Raw genomic sequence first — 24,406 nt, forward strand, 5'->3', positions numbered from 1 at the left:
AACACACGTAAATTTGGGAATGTCCATGAAATGCCCATTCCCCCGCCCATAACCACACCCCTTTTTGCATATGCACAGTAGAATTAGGCGCAGTGAGTTACGGTGTACACTTAGGGGCCCTTTTACTAAGTCACGAAGGTGCCTACACGTGTCCAATATGCGTCAAATTGGAACTACCGCCCGGCTACCTCGAGTCCCGGGCAGTAGTTCCATTTCTGACGGGTGTCCAAAACACGTGGTAGAAAGTTTCTACCGTGTGGTGCTTACCCAGTGGTAATCGGTAGCGTATGCGCGCTGATGATTACTGACCGCTTAATGCGTGAGACCTTACCGCTAAGTCAATGGGTGGCGGTAAGATCTCAGGCCAAAAATGGATGCGTGCCGTTTTTTAAATTTTGCAGTACATCCATTCCCCTCCCCCCCCCCCCCAAAAAGGCGTTTTTTTTGCAGGTGCGCTGAAAAATGGAACTGTGTGCATCCAAAACACACGCCTACACCAGCACGGGTCATTTTTTGGCACACCTTAGTAAAAGGGCCCCTTAGTGAGTGGAGGAGTGGCCTAGTGGACTTTGGTCCTGGGTAACTAGGTTCGATTCCCACTGCAGGCACAGGCAGCTCCTTGTGACTCTGGGCAAGTCACTTAACCCTCCATTGCCCCATGTAAGCCGCATTGAGCCTGCCATGAGTGGGAAAGCGCAGGGTACAAATGTAACAAAAATAAAATAGATACTATTGGAGATTCTACATGGAATGTTGCTACTGTTGGAGATTCTACATGGAATGTTGCTATTCCACTAGCAACATTCCATGTAGAAGGCTGCGCAGGCTTCTGTTTCTGTGAGTCTGACGTCCTGCACGTACGTACGTGCAGGACGTCAGACTCACAGAAGCAGAAGCCTGCGCGGCCACATTGGTGTGACTCTGGGCAAGTCACTTAACCCTCCATTGCCCCATGTAAGCCGCATTGAGCCTGCCATGAGTGGGAAAGCGAAAGCACGGGGTACAAATGTAACAAACAATAAAAAATAAAATGCATGTAAATTCTAATTATTGCCAATTAGTGCTCATTATTGCTTGTTAAGTGCTGTTAATTCTGATTGGCTTGTTAAGCCAATTAAATGTGCCTTGTTATGGAATATGTTTAGATTTAGGCGTGATATATAGAATCCGGCAGTAACTGGGTAACGCAGAAGCACTTGGTGCCTCCTAAGTAAATGCTCATGTTAAGAAATTAAAACAAAAGAAAAGGCCCTATACAATGTTTTGTTCAATCTGGGCTGAGAACACGGGAATGTCCTGCATTAAGCCCAGATTTTACTGCAGCTTAGTAAAATGATGCCATCCTTTAAGCACCTAACTTTAGACAACTTGTCCAGAATTACAGTCCATAGTATAAGGGGCGTAGCCAGACCTCAACAGGAGGGGGGGGCAGAGCCCAAGGTGGAGAGGGCACATTTTGGCCCACTGCCACCTCTGCCCCCCACCCCCCCCGCGGCTGCTGCTGCCGCCTCCCCACCACCCTCCTGCCGCCGCCCCCCCCCCCCCCCCGCCACTGCTCCCCATCACCATTGCGAAGGTACCTTGGCTGGTGGGGGTCCCCAGCCCCTGCCAGCTAAAGCATTTGTCTCATTCTGGTCTCACATTGTCTGGCACCCTGTTCTGTTTTCAGTCGTTGTGCACGCTCATTCAAATGAGCCAATTGGGGGGGCCCAGGCCCCCGTGGTCCCCCGTAGCTACACCACTGCATAGTATCAAGTCTGATTGATATATGCCAGGTATTGGAGGTGATTAAATTATAATATAACCAGGAAGGTAGTTCTCACCCTTTTGTTAGCGCATTTGCTATGTCACCATGACTGTAAGTCTTTCAGAGAGTGTGGTTGTCCTCTCAGTCTACTTAAATGCACAGAAATAAATTAACAAACTTAGGACCTGATAATAATAAAAAAAAAAAAAAAACAACCATTGAGCTCCTAAATTTGCATCCTATTTTCAGCCAAATTTAGGAGCCTAAGGTGTTCATTTTCAAAGGAGAAAAAGGTCATAAAGCAGCAGAAGGACGTTTTTTTTGAAACTCTGATTCGAGACGTTTTTCTCTGCATTTCTTCCAGATTTCAAGGGGGCATGTTGGGGGGGGGGGGGGGGGAAGTGTTCGGGTGGGAGTTGGACGTCCCCAAAAATTAGACCTTTTTTGCCATAATGGACCAAAACATCTGGTACAAAAATTGAGACCGTTTTTTGTCTAGACCTGTTTCAAACAGAACTAAGGTACAAAAAGGTGCCCTAAATGACCAGGTGACCACTGGAGAGATTAAGGCATAACCATATCCTCCCACCCTCCCACCCATACTGTACCAGGCTCTATGACAGCTTCAGATGTGATGGCCATTCCTATTCCTATTAGACAGCAAGCTGGTCCCAGGAGTAGGCTAGTGGTCAGTTCAGTGGACTTTAGAGAAAAGGAGGACCCAAGGCTGTAATCCCAAAACCGCCATTGTTTGAGATGCAGTCAAGCTCATTTTCAAAGCACTTAGCCTCCCAAAGTTCCATAGAAACCTATGGAACTTAGCCTCCCAATGTGCTTTGAAAATATGCCTCAGTGTCTCTTTCTGACTCTGCCTGATTAAGTCAACCCAGCTGTTTTTACGCCAGGCACTTGACATAGCTTTGTTGTTAAGTGTATCTGACCCCTGAGGCAGGCGGGCACAGCCGTCGAAACATGGCCTGTGTTGGGTCTTTTGTTTTGACCATAATAAAGATTTATTTGTGGACACTCCCCACGTGGAAGTCGGTGTGTTTTCCTCTACTCTTCTGTTTGCGTTACTACACCATTCGTATTTACCGCAAGGCTCTTGAGAGTTTGTTTCACTTCCTTCCTAACTCCAGTTGTCCTATTACGAGTATATTCTACAGTGGGGAAAGTCCTTAAACATTGGATATAGTTGCATCACATTCCAATGTGTCTTCATACTATTCACAAATTGTCTTATCATCTGATTAAAGGGCAACACACATGTCAAATTATCCTCCTGTGTTGGGATTTGATCCTGAAATAATAAATCTCGATCAGCAAATCAACGCTCTTAAATATGCCTTTTTTTTAACTGCTGTCTTTGGATAACCTCTTTCAAAAAATCTATTTTTCATCTATGTTGCTTGAGATTGCATGTAATAGTAGAAATGTGATTTATGTAATTGTCTGCCAATGTTATTTAGTATACGTGGGTATAAGTAGTCGTCGCATTAAGGTTAGACATAACGAACACAAATCCCGTATATTTACTCAGACGATTCATGCCCCGTTAGCACAACATTGGGTGGCGGCAAGACGTACAGTTACTGATTTTAAGTGGAGAGTGATTGATCAAGTAGTTAATGGGTGGGAGGGAGGTAAAATAGAACATAGATTAAATTTTAAAGAACAGCGCCAGAAATTTCTTTTGAATTCAGCGACTCCATCTGGATGAAATTTGGAAATCGAATGGATGAGTTTAGTTTAATAGGGAGCTGCTATTGGTTCTAAGAGTTGTCGGAGAATTGACAGGAAGTTACGTGATGAATGGGAAGCCAATAAGTAGGCGGGGTTTAAAAAAAATAAAAGCCTCCGCCATTTCGAAGCCAGCGGCAACAATAGTAGGTTATTTTTAAAACTGATTTACTGGGCACCCAACTAATGGCATTTGGTGCATAAATGGTGCTATTCTATAACACTGCAAGCAAATTTTCAGAGCATCCCAGACCCACTCACCCTTCCCATGGCCACACCCCCTTTGGGGTTGCTTACTATTACTATGGTATTTAGGTGCCCAGGGTCATAGAATAGAATGCACGCGCAAGTCCAAAGTAGTGCCATTCCAATTATTGACTGTAATTGGCTCGTTAATTAATTAAGGGGCCCTTTTACTAAGCCGCGTAGGCACGTATGCGCATCCTATGTGCGTCAGTTTTGAACTACCGCCTGGCTACCTCGTGTAATGGGCGGTAATTTATGCACATCTGCTACGTGCGCTGTAAGGTTTTCCGGTGCATGGCGCTAACCGGGCAGTAATTATCGTACACACGCTGATGATTACCACTCGGTTAACGCATGACACCTTACCGCTGAGTCAATGGATGGCGGTAAGGTCTCAGGCCCAAAATGGACGCGTGCCAATTTTCATTTTGCCGTGAGCGCAGGCCCATTTTTCAGTGCACCTGCAAAAAAGGCCTTTTATTTTGGCTGAAAATGGACGTGCGGCAAAAGCGCCGGTTGTAAAAGGCTTGTAAATTTTAAGAGGCTTCGACGTTAGCTTCAGAACTTTTAGTACAGGAACAGTGCTGGGCAGACTTCTACAGTCTGCGCCCTGAGAAAGGCAAGGACAAATCAAACTCGGTTATACATATAAAGTATCACATACCATGTAAAATGAGTTTTTATCTTGTTGGGCAGACTGGATGGACCGTACGGTCTTTATCTGCCGTCATTTACTATGTTACTCTTTGGGGTTCTACATGGAATGTTGCTACTCATTGGGATTCCGGAATCTTGTAACTCTTTAGGATTCCAGAATCTTCAGAACTTTTAGTACAGGAACAGTGCTGGGCAGACTTCTACAGTCTGCGCCCTGAGAAAGGCAAGGACAAATCAAACTCGGGTATACATATAAAGTATCACATACCATGTAAAATGAGTTTTTATCTTGTTGGGCAGACTGGATGGACCGTACGGTCTTTATCTGCCGTCATTTACTATGTTACTCTTTGGGGTTCTACATGGAATGTTGCTACTCATTGGGATTCCGGAATCTTGTAACTCTTTAGGATTCCAGAATCTTCAGAACTTTTAGTACAAGAACAGTACTGGGCAGACTTCTACGGTCTGTGCCCTGAGAAAGGCAAGGACAAATCAAACTGTGGTATACATATAAAGTATCACATACCATGTAAAATGAGTTTTTATCTTGTTGGGCAGACTGGATGGACCGAACATGTCTTTATCTGCCGTCATTTACTATGTTACTATTGGGTCTCCCAGACTAGCTAATGAAGATGCGACCCATATGCCCTCAAGCTCAGGGACACCATCATCTCTGGATGTCTGTCCTATAACTAAACCTGCCGAGAGCCCCGTTTCTTCATGGTCAAACAAGGCGTCTGCTGTGCTGCAGCAGAGGTGGCCCCCTTAAACAAACCGTTCTACTTACTCTGAGCTGAGGGAACTGCATGGCCCTGCTTTTCCCAGTCTTAACAGAATGCCCTTTTTATTGCCTTCCGTCCTAATTTTAGCCTCTCCCCCGCTATTTGGATGTGAAAAGGAGCACGCACACTGTTCAGTGTGTTTGTGTGTGTGTTTTTCTTCCATGGGGGCTCGCTCTCTGCTCCGCTTATGTGCCTAACAGGCTCCTGCAAGAGATTATTTTACAGTGCTGTGAGGGTACAGACACAACATTTACCCCCCCTAGAACAGAGAAGGGTTTGTGAAGCAAAGTAGCCGTTTGCATTTTTTTAAAACAGAGATAAGGTCGTGCAGCCAAAGACCATCAAGGCTAGGTTGGATGGCTTTTGGGGTGCCGTGAGCTGGGTTGGTAAGTCTTTTTAGAGCACAGGTTTCCTAGGATGAGGGAGGAAGGCATGCAGAGTGCAAATAAAGACCGGCTGGCAGAGCTAATTCAGGCTGCAAAGCGGAGTGACTGGGGTCATTGATATGCTGGCACTGATGTGAGGGCACAGGCCTGTCTTTGTGCTCGCCAGCTTGCTACTTGAGGGGGAGAGTGTGAGAAATTTTGGGAGCTGCAGATCCCGAGCTCTGGCCTTACTGCTGCCAAAGTAACGGAATGGTTTTAGGTTGGGCATCAGTTGGAACGTGCTTGGGGTTCCTTCTAGGGCCGTGCATTCGGTTGGTCTGGGTACCTAAAAAATGTAAAGTGTACACAAATCGCTTACATGGATGTATCCCTGTGAATTAACGTATGTAAATCAATTGTGCTTATCCTTATGCAGATACTGTATGCGCTTAATAATCCAAATAGGTCAAAAATGAACAGGAAAAATCATTTAAACAAGCACAAACCAAACCTTTTTTTTTTTTTTTTTGGCTGTTTACACCCCTAGGAAATACCTACCCCGTATTCTATTTATGGTACTGAAATTTCAATACAGATCCGAGATGTGCTTGCAAACATTGATTAACGAGTCTTTAGCTGTCAATTGATTGACCATAATCAATTATTGAAGTTAATTGGCACTAATCTGCTTATTATTCTAGAACCCCAAGCACCTAAATCCCATTTACTATGTTACTCTTTGGGGTTCTACATGGAATGTTGCTACTCATTGGGATTCCGGAATCTTGTAACTCTTTAGGATTCCAGAATCTTCAGAACTTTTAGTACAAGAACAGTGCTGGGCAGACTTCTCGGTCTGTGCCCTGAGAATGGCAAGGACAAATCAAACTCCGGTATACATATAAAGTATCACATACCATGTAAAATGAGTTTAGCTTGTTGGGCAGACTGGATGGACCGAACAGGTCTTTATCTGCCGTCATTTACTATGTTACTAAGCATGTAGCTTAAAAGGGGGCGTGGCCAGGGGAGAGGCATGACCGGGTCGGGGCGTTCTGAATATTTGCATGCAGTTTTTTATAGAATAGCGTCGATGAGCCAAAATGGCATGAGTTGGGTTCTGGCACTTACACCGGGTTTCAGCTGGCACAAATATTAGCACTCAACTTTGAGCGCGGGAATCGACTTTAAGCGCTATTCTAGAAAGGGTGCTTGTAGTGGGCAAGAGAACAACTGCTTAGGACCGGCAGGCCATTTATGTGTGACTGAGCTGCTTTGCCTAGCCTGCAGAGGGCAGCATAGGAGTTGGGGTGTAAAGAGGCTACCTAGCTTGGTCTGAAAAAGGCAGCATGAATAGCAGATCACCCGGGTTGGAGATGAACATGAACGGCCGGGTGTTTGTCATGCTCCGCCAAGAGCAAAAGGATTACATGGCACCGGGTTACCAACCTGGAATCTTTTTGAATTGTGCCAGTTGCTTCCTATTCCCGTCTGCAGCTGGGGACTGTCACTGGTGGTCTTTTGTTTTTATAACTCGGAGCGCACTGGACTGGTGTCAGTAGCATAGCCAGAAGTGGATTTCTGGGTGGGCCCATGCATTTCCTCCCCTGCCGCCCTCTTCCCCAGCATTTAAAATTTAACGCTTCCGTCCACCAGCACCGGCACCCTTCCCCCTCCCCCTCCATGCATGCACATTTCGTGTGCATAGGTGGTGCCTGGTGTCAGTGGCCGGAAGCACACTGGCAGCCTCACTAGTGTTCAGACGGCCTGGCGCTTCCAGCGTAGGATGGCTTCAGCTGTTGGGGCTCGGGGATCCTTGCTAGCTAGGCCGCAGATGTGTTGAGTGGGCCTGACCAGAAGCGGCTATGCATTCTGGCATGATGTACAAATGCCAGGTTGAGAGCAAATTCCGGCTTGTTCCCAGATGCTGATATCAGGAATTTTGAGTTCACAAGCCACATTTCTTATTTGGCCATTAATTGCCAGTAGGAACCAGATGACCTGAGTAAGATGTCCTCAATCTACTCACTTAGAGTATGGGTTGGTGAATAAGACTGAAAATACTATAATGCCTTTGTACCGCTCCATGGTGCGTCCGCACCTTATAAGTACATAAGTACATAAGTAGTGCCATACTGGGAAAGACCAAAGGTCCATCTAGCCCAGCATCCTGTCACCGACAGTGGCCAATCCAGGTCAAGGGCACCTGGCACGCTCCCCAAACGTAAAAACATTCCAGACAAGTTATACCTAAAAATGCGGAATTTTTCCAAGTCCATTTAATAGCGGTCTATGGACTTGTCCTTTAGGAATCTATCTAACCCCTTTTTAAACTCCGTCAAGCTAACCGCCCGTACCACGTTCTCCGGCAATGAATTCCAGAGTCTAATTACACGTTGGGTGAAGAAAAATTTTCTCCGATTCGTTTTAAATTTACCACACTGTAGCTTCAACTCATGCCCTCTAGTCCTAGTATTTTTGGATAGCGTGAACAGTCGCTTCACATCCACCCGATCCATTCCACTCATTATTTTATACACTTCTATCATATCTCCCCTCAGCCGTCTCTTCTCCAAGCTGAAAAGCCCTAGCCTTCTCAGTCTCTCTTCATAGGAAAGTCGTCCCATCCCCACTATCATTTTCGTCGCCCTTCGCTGTACCTTTTCCAATTCTACTATATCTTTTTTGAATATTGCTTTCAGTTCTGGTCGCCATATCTCAAAAAAGATATAACGGAATTAGAAAAGGTTCAAAGAAGAGAGATCAAGATGATAAAAGGGATGGAACGCCTCTCGTGTGGGGAAAGGCTAAAGAGGTTAGGGCTCTTCAGCTTGGAAAAGAGATGGATGAGGGGAGATATAGGGGACACTCGAGACAGTTACATGGAAATACTTTTAAAACAAATAGGAGGAAATATTTTTTCAGCCAATGAATAGTTAAGCTCTGAACTCTTTGCCGGAGGATGTGGTAACAGCGGTTAGCGTATCTGGGTTTTAAAAAGGTTTGAACAAATTCCTGGAGGAAAAGTCCATCGTCTACTATTGAGACAAGCATGAGAAGCAATTGCTCGCCCTGGGATTTGTAGTATGGAGTGTTCTCACAATTTAGGTTTCTGCCAGGTACTTGTGACCTGGCTTGGCCACTGGAAAACAGGATACTGGGCTAAATGGACCATTGGTCTGACCCAGTATGGCTATTCTTATGTCCTTATGAGCCTGCTTCCCACAGAATACGTTTCAGAAAGGGCTCAAAATGTATCTGAGTCAGGCATTTAATTAAAGAAGGGGGTGTTAAGGGGCCATCGTGTTTCAGAGATACCCAGGTACCTAGTTCCAAGCTGGAGACTTTTTGGCCCGTCCTGGTCTTGAATTTACATCCTAAGGCAGTATGAGATGGTGTGGTCAGAAATCCCAGGATGGGGTGGAATGTCCCCAAATCTCCAGCCTGGAACGGAGTAGCTTGACATTGCTGCAATACTTCGCTTTCATGTATAATAGATGTGTCCTTTAAAATGTTGTTGTGTTAGCTGTACCTCACCTGAAACCATGGCGTAAGGCGAGTCACAAATTCATCTATATAAATAATTCTCACCTCCAACGTTCTGAAGCTCACTCTGTGGCAGGGAAACACTGAAGCCCTGTACTGTTGGTAGGCTAGGCTGTCAGCACCACTCACTCTCACTATAGACCCGCCTTCAGCCACGCCCCATCCAGACATAATTCACAACCCAAAGGTTCTAATGAAGCCTCCAACATTTCAACGTTCTAAATTTGTAGTTGTGTAGATCCCATGAGTGTCTGCCCCGCCCTCACATCAAACGTGATGACGTTAGGGCGGAGCACAGACACTCAACGAATCAAGGAAGCCCATTGGTTAATCTCTGTTTCCACTCCCCAACACAGCCATCATTCCTATACACTCAAAACCAAACAAAATCGCCACTGCACCCCGTCCTCCCGCCCACAGTCCCCCTCACCCACCCTCCCGCAGCCGCTCGCTCACCGTTCCGCCGCAACCCCTCTCCTCTCTGACTTTGGCCATGCAGCAGGACGATTACTACACACGAGTGGAAGTGACCCAATCAACTACACTGTAAGCAAGGAAGCCCATTGGTTAATCTCTGTTTCCACGCCCCAACACAGCTGTCATTCCAATACACTCAAAACCAAGCACACCTAGGAGCTGCTGATCCACATTGTCGTTTTTTTTTCTTCTTACATCTGAAACACGTCTAAAGCTGTTTCTACTGGATAAACTGCACCTTAACAGGTAAAGGACAAAAGGTTTTTGTTTTTGGTTTCTTACTGCACACCTTTTTAATTTATTTGAAATCTACCCATCTGTACATATGAATATCATGAAATCTAAATTAAATATCACTAAAACAGCTTTAAAAATTATTCTACCTGGTAGAAACACCAATTTTAAACTCTGTATTTTCATATCATTTGTCAACAATACAAAGTTTATCCAGGGTGCCCATGGCTGCGTCAGCCTCGCCGTTGCCTGTCAATGTGTGTCACTGAAACAGTATGAGGGACCTCCAGCTGCCTGTGGGTCATGACAGGACTTAGCTGCTAGACACCAGAAGCAGTGTCTCCTTAGGTTGACAGCAAATAGCAACCCCCCCCCCCCTCACCAAGCACCTCAGAGGGAGGGAGGAAGGTAGGAGACAGGGCCGTGGAACTGAGAGGGAGGGGGGAGCGACCCTTGAACTGGGAGGGGGACTATGGAACTGGGAGGGAGGGAGGGAAGGTGACCCTGGAACTGGGAGGGTGGGGACCCTGAAACTCTGAGGGAGGGTGGGGGACCCTGAAACTGGAAGGAACCCTGGAACTCGGAGGGGGGGGGGTGACCCTGGAACTCGGAGGGAGGGATGGAGGGGGGACCCTGGAACTGGGACAGAGCAGGGAGGGGCCCCTGGCACACACTCTCTCTCACGGACACACTCGCACCCACTCTCACTCTCTGTCACACACACACACACTCGCACATTCACTCTCTCTCACACAGTCAATCTCACACACACTCTCTCAAACATACACACTCTGAGGAAAACCTTGCTAGCGCCCGTTTCATTTCTGTCAGAAACGGGCCTTTTTTACTAGTTACATAATAATTTACTAAACTCATTTTTTTCTGTGCAAACACATAGCATTCATATAACATGTAATCTGTTTCAAGATTTTGGTGTTCAGTTGCAGATTGGTGAAAGTTTCATTTGCCTTCCTAAACGTGTCTAAGCAAGCCTCTGCTTTTTCTCCCTGAATGCCATGCAAGGCACAGCCTGACTCTCCTACATCTGAAGGAATGATAGCAACGTGGGCCTCTTGTAATGTGTTCACTCAATCGTTTGATTGCTTGTGGGTTTTTTTGACACGTAGACTGTTCAGCAGTTTGTATTATACACAATAAGAGAAAGCAGGATTGAACAGAAAAATACATGAGTGCCTTTTGGCCTCTGCCTGGTCACTCGGAACCAATGAGATACTAAGCGATTCAAAAAAGAAATCCCAACAGTCTTCATTTTTAGGCTTGACTTCCTTCCTCCTCCCTCCCCCCCCCCCCCCCCCCACCAAGGTTCAACTTTCAGTTTTCTCTGTTTCTCCATGTCCCTAGCAACCCCCCCCCCCCCCCACACACACACACACACACACAACTATATCTCTCCATCTTTGTTCAACTCCCCATCACAAATACTTATAGCGTGTGTGGTTTTTTTTCTAGCGAAAAAGCTGCCAATACTCAAATGCCAGGCCACCCTTCAGGGATGGGGTGATCACTGAGGGACCCACCCCACAATAGCCAGGCCCCCTGAAACCAGTCACAGAATCTATGACAAGGCAGAATTGGTGTGTATAACCTGAGCGCTTTCATTAAAACTTGGGGTCCCTGGGTCAATTTTAGCAGACAACGGAAAAGGTGCCAGTGCTCTGTATCCCCAAGTACCCCCTCAAAGAAAACCCTGCTTATAGCTCTTTCTGAATGCACTCCTCATAGCGTACTCGCAAACGCATCCTGAGCTTGCCCTCTCTACCCCTTTCAATCAGCACGAAAGGAGAGCAGCTGTACATGGACTTGGGAGATTGGCTGTGCTGGCAGTATGGATTTCTTTGCTTCAGCCCTTCACTTTGCCAGCTGGGGCTGGACTGCCCATCTGCAAAGTGCTTCATTGCAGCCAATAACCTTCCTGTGCCGGCAGAATGCCAACTTTTGCGCAATGGTCCTCGTCAAATCACTGGGCACTTTAACTCCTTTTCTGATAGCAGGGCCTGACTTCCTTGGTGCCTCCTGTCTTTAGTAGTGTTAACGCCCCCTTGTGAGCGGCCCTGGTTCCATGACCGACCTGGTTGGAGTCGCCCTCGGGCTCTTGCCTGGTGCCTTCACCTGGGACGAAAGGTGTTAGTGGGTGGATTTCTCTCCTCCCCTCCCCTCCCCCCCCCCCCCGGAAACCCAAAAAAGACCACTGTGAACAAGACTGGCTGAAATGTTAAACAGTTTATTGAACTATTTTATATAGGAAACAAGTAAAGACATTTACTTATGGGAAGTATTCTGATAAGCATCTTATTATGGTATTCAATAAGAAATCTACTAGACAACCTTTAACAGTGCTCTTGGATGGAACCCACTCAGTCTCCAAAAAGGAGGACACATGCCCCGCCCTCGCTCCGCCCCTGTCATATTTTCCCCTCCCCTTACCTTACTACTGCCCTGGTGGTCTAGTGACCTCTTCGGGGCAGGAAAGAGGTCTTAGCAAAAGGACCCCGTGGTTTGTGGCGCTTGGCCAAGGGTTGCCTCTACGGTGGCTGAACTGCATACATGCAAATGAAAGCTCATTGCATTATACCAGCATAAATGTGAGCCCTGATTGTACTGTAAGTTCACTCAAGCAGGACGATACTACCACACCAAAAATACATAATATAGAGTAATAATTGCTTTGGTCACTGAGAAGCATTTCTGGGAAGCAGTGGAGCATGGATTGCATACTGTAACACAAAGGATTCTCAACCTGGTCCTCGGGATACAACTAGCCAGTCAGCTTTCTGGATATCCACGATGAATATGCATGAAATAAATTTGCATGCATTACCTCCAATCTATGCAAATAATGTGTCATGGATATTCATTGTGGGTATCCTGAAACCCTGACTGGCTAGGTGTGTCCCGAGGACCGGGTTGAGAACCCCCTGCTGTAGCATCCTAGAGTAAGTGGGTAATTCTATGAAGGGGCGCTTGGATGTAGGCACCCCAATTGCATTCTAGAACACTAGTGTACACCCGCCAGAAGCGTAGCCAGGGTTTGATGTCAGGGGGAAGCAGACCTACTACTACTACAAGTCATTTCTACAGCACTACCAGACGTACACAGCGCTTTACAATTGAACATGAAGAAAAGACAATCCCTGCTCAAAAGAGCTTACAATCTAAATCAGGACAGACAGGCCAAATAAGGGATAAGGGTAGGACAGACAGATAGGACACATAGGGAAAAGGGAACTATTGAAGAGAGGAAGACAAGATAAGGGTTGAGAGTAGGTGGCAAGTTAGGAATCGAAAGCAGCATCAAACAGGTAGGCCTTTAGCCCGGATTTGAAGGCGGCCAGGGAAGGAGCTTGACGTAATGGCTCAGGAAGTCTATTGCAGGCATAAGGTGCAGCGAGATAAAAGGAACGGAGTCTGGAGTTAGCGATGGAGGAGAAGGGAGCAATTAGGAGAGATTTGCCTAGTGAACGGAGTTCCTGGGAAGGAGTGTAGGGAGAGATGAGGGTGGAGAGGTAGTGAGGGGCAGCAGAGTGAGGCCCAGATGCATTAAAGACATTGGTAATTCCCGTTCCCTACCGATTCCATAGCGAATCGGTAGGGAACGGGAATGCATCAACGATAGGGAATACAAATGAGCTACTCGTTGTAGCTCACTTGCATTCTCTAGTCCTTCGGTACCTGAGTCGGAGAATCGGGACGTCCCTTTAGATTAGGCTCCTCTTCCTGGTCTCTTCAGCCAATCAAAGCGGGCTTAGCTGGCTGTTGTCAGCGAAGCACACTCTGATTGACTGAAGAGACCAGGAAGAGGAGCCTAATCTAAAGGGACGTCCCGATTCTCCGGCAACCAGGAAAACATAAAAGTTTTGCTGTGGAGGGGCGGCGAAGACAAAATAGAAGGGGGGAAAAAACACCAGTGCCGGCAGAGCTAAAAAAAAATGCGAAAAAAAAGACGTCTCTCAGAAGCGCAGGGAGAGTACGTCCTTAAAGGCCGCCCCTCACATGCGCTCCCTGCTTTTTTTTTTTTCTTTTTTACCTTTTTTGGGGGCCCTTTTCCTTTCCGATTCCCTCACAGGAGCCCTAACAAGAGGTCAGACATCTCGTTAGGGTTCCTACGGTAAGGGAATCGGAAAAACGGTACTGCAGCTCATTATAATAGCTTTTCAATCATTTGCATTCCATTTCGTTGCCTGCTACCGTGGCAGGGAAAATGCCCTTAGTGCATGCCCGGGGTGAACTACTTGCGTTTTAAACTTGCTGGAACCAGTTTAAAACGCAAGTTGTGGGCTCGTTAGGTTTTGTGCATCTGGGCCTGAATGCACTAATAGGTCAATGAGAGGAGCTTGAACTTTTGTAAAATAGGCCTCAGTGTGAAGCTGAAGAACTGATCCGCATAGGCACCATTTTATTCAAAATCTGTTTAGGGGAGCAACTGCTCCCCTTGCACCCCCACCTAGCTACGCCTCTGACACCCGCTTTGGTGCACCCAAATGTGGACACCCCCACTTAAAGCCAAGTCTCTTGCAGGCATAAATGGTGGGACACTGTTTTGTTTATTCTAGAACTTAATGTACTGCCTAATTTGCTATACAAGACAAGGCAGTTGACAAAATAAAATCTACTTTTAAGGAAGAAACTCCAAAATTACGTTAAGAAGGCGCATATACCAAGAAATATCCATTAACAGAGAGTCCTAGCATTCTGTAGCAACAGAGTGCTATTAAAATATTGGTCTTGGTCAGGTCTAGGTCTATCTCTCGCCTGGGGCCCGGCAGTCTCCCGAAGGCAGTGTTGTAAATGTGCATTTTCAAGGCCACTTTGAAAGTGAGCAGGTTATTTTCTGAGTGTAATAGTAGAAGGAAGATCGTCCCAAAGGACGAGATCGTTAAAAAAGCACCATTTCTGGTGCTCTCCCATCTTGCTCTCCAGATCCGGGGAGAACTAATTTGGTGGATTGTAAAAAACGTGTTGGAACGTATGGGATAACATGTGAAGCCAAATAACCCGGGTGACTGGGGTGTGTAGGGCTTTGTGGGCCAACACCAATATCTTAAACTTTATTCTGTAGGCGATGGGTAGCCAATGCAGGGAATACTAGGGAAGCAGCTCTATTCCGAAGCGATTGTAAGTACTTCAGACTTGACTGGAAAGACGACATTACAGTAGTTCAGTCATGATGTCACGAGGGCAAGGAGTGAATATGTAAAGCTGTAAAGGGTAAACTATTTTTTATAGCCCATATGTGATGTAAGGCAAGGAAGAGATATGATAAGAAAATATTAAGTGGGAATCTGACTCTCAAATACTTGAAAGATGGGAACTGATAAGTCAAACAGAATAGGAGTGAGTGATGGAATTGGGTTATGACCTGTAATCCAGAATGTGGTATAGTTCAGCTCTTCAGTGGGAGACTGGCACATTCCCCCCCCCCCCCCCCCCCCCTCACCCCACCACATCTATATGCTATGCCACTTATGCACACTAAGGGTCACTGTTGCCTCTAAGCTGAGCTGGAATCCTTCATCTGCAGTCCTGCCAGTAGGTGGTGCTGTTTCACTATCACATTTTCCACAGTGACGGACAGGCTGGCTCTGTAGAATTACTGAAATCTTACATTGGAAAGTCATGTGAAGAATACCACAAAGAAAATGCGCCATTCAATGTGGAAACTTAAGAGAGTAAAACCTTTATTCCCAAGAGATATATTTCGCAGCCTGGTGCAGTCAATGGTGTTGAGTCACTTAAGACTATTGCAATGCTCTATACGCTGGCTGTAAAGACCAAGTCATCAAAAGACATCAGACTGCCCAGAATACTGCAGCCAGACTCATATTTGGTAAAGCAAAATACGAAAGTGCCGCACCCCTTAGAGAGAAACTGCACTGGCTCCCAATCAAGGAACGCATTGCGTTCAAGATTTGTACCTTGATTCACAAAATCATTCATGGAGATGCTCCGGTCTATATGTCAGACCTCATAGATCTACAACTCAGGAACTCCAAAAAATCAACACGCACACTCCTAAATCTCCACTTCCCAAGCTGCAAAGGACTAAAATATAAACTGACACATGCATCCAGTTTTTTCTTATATAGGCACGCAGCTACAGAATGCACTGCCAACTGCCATGAAAAAAATACATGAACTAATCAACTTTCGGAAATCCTTGAAGACCCACCTGTTTAACAGAACACACCATAATGAGCCATCATTTGAACTTTAGTAAAGCACCAGCTCATCTGCTATTTCAGAAGACGGCAGAAAAAGACCTGCACGGTCCATCCAGTCTGCCCAACAAGAAACTCACATGTGCTACTTTTTGTGTATACCTTACCTTGATTTGTACCTGTTCTTTTCAGGGCTCAGACCATATAAGTCTGCCCAGCACTATCCCCGCCTCCCACCACCGGCTCTGGCACAGACCGTATAAGTCTCCCCAGCACCATCCCCGCCTCCCGCCACCGGCTCTGCCACCCAATCTCGGCTAAGCTCCTTAGGATCCATTCCTTCTGAACAGGATTCCTTAATGCGTGGGATAAACATAAAGGAATCCTGTTCAGAAGGAATGGATCCTAAGGAGCTTAGCCGAGATTGGGTGGCAGAGCCGGTGGCGGGAGGCGGAGATGGTGCTGGGCAGACTTATACGGTCTGTGCCAGAGGCGGGACTGGTGGTTGGGAGGCGGGGATAGTGCTGGGCAGACTTATACGGTCTGTGCCCTGAAAAAGACAGGTACAAATCAAGGTAAGGTATATACAAAAGTGGCACATATGAGTTTATCTTGTTGGGCAGACTGGATGGACTGTGCAGGTCTTTTTCTGCCGTCATCTACTATGTTACTATGTTACGATACCAGCAACTGTGCATTCTCAGTTTTCAGTCATGCCTTCTTTAGACTGCTAAGGTGGAAAGAAGCGTTTTCTCGCCAGCTGAGATATATATATTTTGGGGGGGGGGGGGGGGGGAGAACACTTGGTGCCCACCCACTTCTTGCCTAGGCCCACCCAAAATCTGTTTTCTAGCTACGCGCCTGCTGTTAGGTTCATCACACCCAACCTCTCAAAAGGAAACCTTGATTAAAATCAGTTTTGCAAACGGGGGTCTCCCAGTTCATGGTTATAAAGTTGGCTTGCAATAGAACAGAAATTGGAATTTGACTGGTTTTTTTTTTTATGCCTGAAAGGGTCCTAGTTACTAAAATGTGCTACGATGTCTCATTTAATGTGGGTAATGGCCAAAATTAATGCACGGTAACTGCAACACCTTCTCATTAACTGCCGAGGGTATACCTAGCATTTTGGCTTGTTTTAAATGTAGAGAAAATTTCTTCACTGCATGTTAACTGCATTGCATTATAGACCGTTCACTTAAGTGCACCTTTTTCATGGGGCATTCACTGTGCACTGTTTATACGTTCTGTTAACAGTTAATGTAGATAATTGTATTAACTGTACTGCATTCTCCACCCCTTTCCACAATTATACAGAACTTAGTGTAAGCTCACTGCCATTTTATTGGCTTACACAGCTTAGTAAAATCTCTTAAATGTGCTTCATCAGATTGTTTCCAGATGGCTGGCCTCATGTCTGGCTTCACACTTTCCCGTTTTCTCCCTGTATTACTGTGCCTTGTTTTCTGGCTTGTGTAGGGGGGGAAAAGCAATAGAATTAGCTGAACAAGAGCCAAAAAGATCAGAGTCCAGACAGTATGCAGACTGCTGTGACCCGCTCTATAGCAGATCTGGGTTTAAAAAAAGGTTTGGACAAGTTCCTGGAGGAAAAGTCTATAGTCTGCTGTTGAGATAGAAGAGGGAAGCTATTGCTTATCCTGGAATTGGTTACTTGGAATCTTGCTACTCTTAGGGGTTCCGCAATCTTGTCATTGCTTGAGTTCCAGAATCTTGCTACTCTTTGGGATTCTGCTAGGTACTTGTAACCTGGATTGGCCACTGTTGGAAGCAGGATACTAGGCTAGATGGTCCATTGGTCTGACCTAGTATGGCTATTCTTATGTTTATTTTGTTTATTTAAAAATTAATTTAATCTAATCTTATGTTCTAAAGCTTGCCTTCTGAATAAATTCTGAGTTATTTCCGGTCCCCGAGACACCCCCAGATCAAATGGAGATATCTCGAGCACAGGAAACTCCCTAAGGCTGCTTTCAATATCTGAACTCCTTACTTACCAGAGCTGTGTGCTAGCTCATAAGTAGCCAAGAACACATACTAAATATAGTTAATTATAAGAAGGTATCTTTTATCTCTTGGGCATCAAGTATAATTACAATTAGCCATTAGTCTGCAGACACAATTTACAGAACACTATTTGTCATGAGAAATACCATTCAATTAGTTATAGGAATATAATTCCCCAGTTGCGAACAGGTGCCATCTGGGTTTTAGTCTTTTATGATGTCTTTTACCAATCAAAGGTGTACATGGGAGAGCAATTGGGTAATTTGCCAATTCTGAGGTGCTGCATTTGTTTCCCATGGAGAGAGAGTAGCCGTGGCCGCCAGGGTTGCTAGGTGGAAAATTTTTTTCCCACCCAAACGAGCCCAAATCCAGCCCAAAACCCGCCCAAAGTCAAACCCCGCCCCTGACACCCCCGCCGTCATTGGCCCCACCTCCCCATCATCGGCCCCGCCCAGAACGTCACTAACCCCGCCCAAAACGTCACTAACCCCGCCCCCCGCGGCCGAAAAAATCGCTTAAAAAACCGCCCAAAAGACCCAAAACAAGCCAAAAAACCGCAACCCGCCGCGGGCAAAAATTTCCCGCGGCGGGTCGCAGAAAACCGCCCAATTGGGCGGTAAAACCGCCCACCTGGCAACACTGGTGGCCGCCCCTCTCTCACTTGAAGCAGGAAGTACACCGACTTTTATAGGTTTACTCAGGATATGGGTAATATGACAGTAAGCACATCTGATGGGACCTATTTAATGTCATGGTCAACACTGATTGGCTATGCTAATGAATAGCTTTATCTCGTGAACATGTTCTCATCTCGCACTATTATACACTTCCTACAAACTGGTTTTGTTCTGATCTCCTCTTGTAGACATCAACTGTTAGTGCAATCATTTCTTCTTGGTTCTGCACATCAGATTTTATTACTTTGGATCAGTTTTTGGTTTTTTTTAAGGGAAGTTTTTTAAAATCCAAATTGAATTTTACTTTGTTTTTCAAAAATGATATTTATCAACTCTGTAGTGGGCATGGATTATGGTTTCATTTATTTATTTATTTATTTATTTATTTATGCATTCTTGCATGCCACTGTTATCCAAAAAAAAACAGGTTTGGGTTCAAAGTGGCTTACAATTTACATTCTTAAGGTCAAGTGTGGATTCCAGAAGGAAAGGTTTGGGAATCATTTGTTTGAAAAGTGTGCACCCTTGTGTAATGCAATTAGATATCCTCACCTCCTTGTCAGTTATAAATGCTTAAAAATAATTTATTGGAGTTTTAGGTAGGTTGTACATTCTAGAGAGTAAAATTAAATTAAAATATTTAATTGTTTAACGCAGTCCCTGCTGTTTTGTTCTGAACAGCTAGAAGAAGCCTTATGACAAAATCCACAAATTACTGCCCAGTTCTGATGTCACATGTAAATTGATCCTAGTGGGAACCTTCTCTGCCACCACCATCCCCTCCCACTCCCCAGTGGTTCAGAAACATTGTGTGGAAGAAGCTTGAAAAATGTAAGTATGAGATTGTAGTCTGCTATTGAGACAGACATGGGAAGCATCTGCTTGCCCTGGGATTTTTAGTATGGAGTGTTGCCACAATTTGGGTTTCTGCCAGGTTCTTGTGACCTGGCTTGGCCACTGTTTGGATAACAGGATACTGGTGTAGATGGACCATTGGTCTGATCCAGAATGGCTACTCTTATGTTCTTCTTATGAGATTGCAAATGTGAATGCCACAGAGAGTACAAAACCCCCACAAATGTTGTTTACCTCCAGCACTTACTTACCAGGGGCAAAATGCACCCACCATGTAATCCCATTTCCACCTGATCTCCAATCCTTTATTTTCATTTTACATATCTCCTCCTATGTTCAGCATCTCATCTGTATCTCCCTATTCCTTCTCCTATGCTTACATCTCCCTTGTGCCTCCCTCTTTCTCCCCCTATGTCCAGCATCTCCCCTCTGTGCTCTTGTGGCTCCATGTCCAGCATCTCCAATTAAACCTCCACCATGACTACATTTCTTTACTGGTGGGTACACAACCTTTCCACCCACCCTAATCCCATGGAACCTTGTCTGCCTCTTCACCCCATTCTTGCGCAGTCTTCTCTCTCCCCAATACAGTTTTTTCCCCCTCCTGCCCACTTTCCTAGGTACCATCCACTCTTCACCTTCCATCTTCTTTTCCCAGCTGTCTTCTATCCTCTACCTTCTCTGCTCCTCTGCCCATCAGCAGGGTTTATTTTGTGGACAAAAAGGAATAGATGGACCTGAAATGATGGTGAAGCCAATCCCATCAAACAAAGAGGACAAGTATCCAACGTACAATAAGAGGAGGCATAGTTCTTAAATAATTTAGATAATTCATTCCACTGAATAGTGGCAAAATCTCTCCAAATTCGATCAGCAGGTATCCCCTCCCTTAAACAATAATCAACTACATCTTTTGTAAACCCAGCTCTAAGCTTAGCTATTTTGTCTTGGAAGAACTTAGCTAATTGATTTACTGAAGGAAGCTGTTCTGCATCTCCAGCTTTATTAACAGGAGATTTTATAAGTGGGAATTTACAATAAAAAAAAATAATTGCTTCACATTAGCACAGTTCTTTCCAATTTAGTCCATTATAATATGTTTTTCCAGCCAACGTCAGAGCTTGCTTATGAACTGCTTCACGCCAAGCAGCTCTGGAAAAAGTGGAGTGGAACTGGTAGACGTTAATCATTTGTTTACTCTTTCCAAAAATATTAGGACTAGGGGGGCATGCAATGAAGCTACAAAGTAGTAAATTTAAAATGAATCGCAGAAAATCTTTCTTCACTCATCGCGTAATTAAACTCTGGAATTCGTTGGTAAAAGCAGTTAGCTTAGCAGGGTTTAAAAAAAGGTTTGGCTAGCTTCCTAAAAGTAAAGTCCATAAGCCATTATTAAAATGGACTTGGGGAAAATCCACTTCTTATTTCTGGGATAAGCAGCATAAAATGTATTGTACTGTTTTGGGATCTTGCCAGGTACTTGTGACCTGGATTGGCCACTGTTGGAAACAGGATGCTGGGCTTGATGGACCTTTGGTCTGTCCCAGTATGGCAATACTTATGTACTTATGCTACTATTTGAGATGCTGAATGGAATCTTGCTAATCTTTGGGGTTCTACATGGAATGTTGCTACTAGTTGAGAATCTGAATGGAATGTTGCTTCTCTTTGGGGTTCTACATGGAATGCTGCTATTGTTTAGGTTTCTGCCAGGTACTTGTGACCTGGATTGGCCACTGTTGGAAACAGGATGCTGGGCTTGATGGACCTTCAGTCTATCCCAGTATGGCAACACTTATGTACTTATAATCATCTTTATCTTTACACCATTTCACTCCAATTTTCTGCACAATCACTTTATCTCCCAATAAATAAATCTGGGGTACACCACTTATCACTTTTCATAGATTGTTTTCATTTTAAACGTAGAGGAGCAAGATTATCTAAAATTCCTGCAGTAATTTCAGGTCATTTGTTGATCAGGTTTACATCTACATTAACTCACTGTGGTGATACCAAGTCCCATAATTACCAGAATCAATTCTTCTAGCCCGCAAATAGGTGGGAAAATTTGGGATACAAATGCAATAAAATAAATAAATAGTAAACGTGTTTAGAAAACCTTTAAACTTATACCAATTAATATTAATTAAACAACAAAAGTGGCTCACCCCCCACCCCTTCTCTTCCCTGCAGGCTATCTAGAAGGGAGGGACTGGAGCAAAATACCATTTCTGCACTGGATTTGGCAAAATGATGGAACTGCATTTCAGCTAACACTATATAAAAATGGGGAAAACCACCAATTAAAACACTCTATAAAGCACAACAACAAACGCTGTGGAATAAACTTGGACTTATACTAGTGTTCCCATTTGAAATCAGTCCTTTTATATTTATTTTTTATATAAATCATTTTTTTAAACATTTGTGTAACAGATGTAGAAAAATTAGAAGGAAAGGACCTGTCTTAAGGCAACGCTCCTTGTCATATTTTCATTAATAAAAACGTATTTTGTTGCTGCTGATTCAGATTGAAAATTCAGAAGTCAAACCACCTATTGTAATACTAACTCGCAATCATGATTTGAGCCAACAAATTGAAAATATATTTGTCAAAAAATGTTTTGTATAGGACAAAAAGAGAGCACTTATCTTTAATAACTGATCGCAGCGGGGACCTCTGTTTCACCCTTGGCTTCTTCAGTCCCCTCTGGGATCAGTTATTAAGTACTGTGTATGGTGATTTTGCCCTATACAAAAAAATATTTTGATACATTTTCAGTTCGTTGGAGGATGTGGTTTGACCTCTGAGTTTTTAGTCTGAATCAGCAGCAACAAAATATGTCTACTAATGAAAATACAGTAATACCTCGGTTTTTGTTCACTTCGGTTATCGTCGGTTTCGGTTTTCATCGATTTTTATTTTTCCGCGAAAAATTTGTCTCGGATTTCGTCGGCGTGCCCAAGTGACCTCGCTGCTAATTTTGTGAAAACAAAGGGCAACCCACGCGTTCTCCTGCTCATTGATTCATATGGAAATAATTGCCTCCGTTTTCGCCGATCGTTTTCGGACGGATTATCGACGAAAACCGAGGTATCACTGTATGTCAAGGAGATAGCGATGCTTTAAGACTACTGAGGTCCTCGTCATTTTTCTATATCTATTACATACATGTTTAAAAATTGATTTCTAGAAAAAGGAGTGATTTCAAGTGTGAACACTGAAAGTTCAAGGGGCCCTTTTACTAAGCTTTTACACACACCCAACAAGTACCGAAATGGAGTTACTGCACGGCTACTGCGTGGCTCTTGCAGTAATTTCATTTTTGGCGCACATCTGATATGCGCGGCCAAAAATAATTTTTATTTTTTGCCGCGCGTATCGGATGTGCGCCAAGTGGCATTTGGCAGGCATAGGTGATTACCACCTGGTTACCATGTGAGACTTTACCGCTAGATCAGTGGCTGGCGGTAAGGTCTCAGATCCAAAATGGACGCACGGCAATTTTCATTTTGCCGCGTGTCCATTTTCGGCCAAAAATGTTAAAAAGGCACTTTTTTTTGTAGGTGCGCTGAAAAGATAATTCTGTGTGCGCCCAAAACACACGTCTACACTACTGCAGGCCATTTTCAGCACACCTTAGTAACCCCCCCACCCCCCCCCCCAAGTTTATTGGAACTGCATTTCAGGCCATTCCCCCAGAAATGAAGCCCTTCTCAGCAGCTCCTCAAGCTGCATCATGCAAATGATGACGCCTTAATGTTTGGCAGCCGCCTCCACCGGCGCTGTTTCTTCATCTGCGGAAGCTGAGGGATCCTCAGTGCTCCCTGGATCACCCTTCATGTCCAACACCATCATAAGGCACAGAACGCTTTATTTTTAGGTGTCCAACACAATGTGTCAAAATTAAATTGGTTAATTAATTTATTTATGGCATTTATACCCCGCTCTTTCCCGCTCGATAGCAGGTTCAGTGCGGCTTACAATGTATGGGTACAAAGTATTACAGAGATAACACAATGTGTGGGTACAAAGTATCATAGAGGTAATACAATGTGTATGTACAAAGTATCGCAGAGGTAACAGTGTGTGGGTACAAAGTAACATAGAGGTGATACAATGTGTGGGAAAAACACAGTGTAAGGTAGAGGGTGGGTAATGTACCTCACTGCCTGTACTTTTCAATATGCAGCGTGCAGCAGAGCGTAAGGCAATTAGAAATGGTGGGTTCTTACACTCCGTTTTGTGACTTTGAATAGTCAGTTTGACTGCTTGCATATGCTGCGTATATAGCAGAGGTGCAGCAAGACTAAGTGTGATGCCTTATACTAAAAAGCAGCAATACTTGTATGACGTTTAGGGAAGGGGGGGTTAAATTTTAGCTCATATTTTTAATAGTTGCTGAAGACAAGTCACATTTGGGTATGCAAGGTATTTCCTTATCACCCGAGGGCTTACTAACCCCCCCCCCCCCCCCCCCTTTTACAAAGCTACGCTAGCAGCTGCCGGTGCAGTGAGGCCGACACAGCCCATTCAAAGTGAATGAGCTGCGTCGGCATTGTGCCGCGTGGCTTTGTAGAAGGAGGGTAAGTTTGTACCTGAATCTGTGGAGGGTACAGTGTGGCATTTGGTGGTTTTCCTTCTGCCCCTTTGAATTTCCAGTTCATTTCGAAAGGGAAAGTGAAAGAAGATGGGAATTTGATATACTGGAAACAGGATGCTGGGTTTAATGGACCTTTGGTCTGTCCCAGTGTGGCAATACATTTGTACTTACCTGTGTACCATTGATAAGCTGTAGAGTTGGAGTTGGCAGCAATTGTGGGTGGAGTCAGAATTGTTGGATTATTTGTAGTAAATAATTAGCAGATT

The 24,406-nt window shown here is 44.7% G+C and overlaps 1 protein-coding gene across 2 annotated transcripts in view; it reads left to right on the forward strand.

The window, feature by feature from the left end:
- The window catches only part of TSKU (tsukushi, small leucine rich proteoglycan), an 85,315-nt gene that overhangs the window by 10,432 nt on the left and 50,477 nt on the right, over positions 1-24,406 (forward strand). The window contains exon 2 of one of the 2 annotated variants that reach the window (XM_030200059.1): positions 19,360-19,509. The exons of the other annotated variant lie outside the window; for it this stretch is intronic. The gene's annotated coding sequence lies outside the window, so the exon portion shown is untranslated. The remainder of the gene's footprint in view (positions 1-19,359; positions 19,510-24,406) is intronic. 2 annotated transcript variants of the gene reach the window in all.

Source organism: Microcaecilia unicolor, chromosome 4 (assembly GCF_901765095.1).
Source record: "Microcaecilia unicolor chromosome 4, aMicUni1.1, whole genome shotgun sequence".
Lineage (NCBI taxonomy): Eukaryota > Metazoa > Chordata > Amphibia > Gymnophiona > Siphonopidae > Microcaecilia > Microcaecilia unicolor.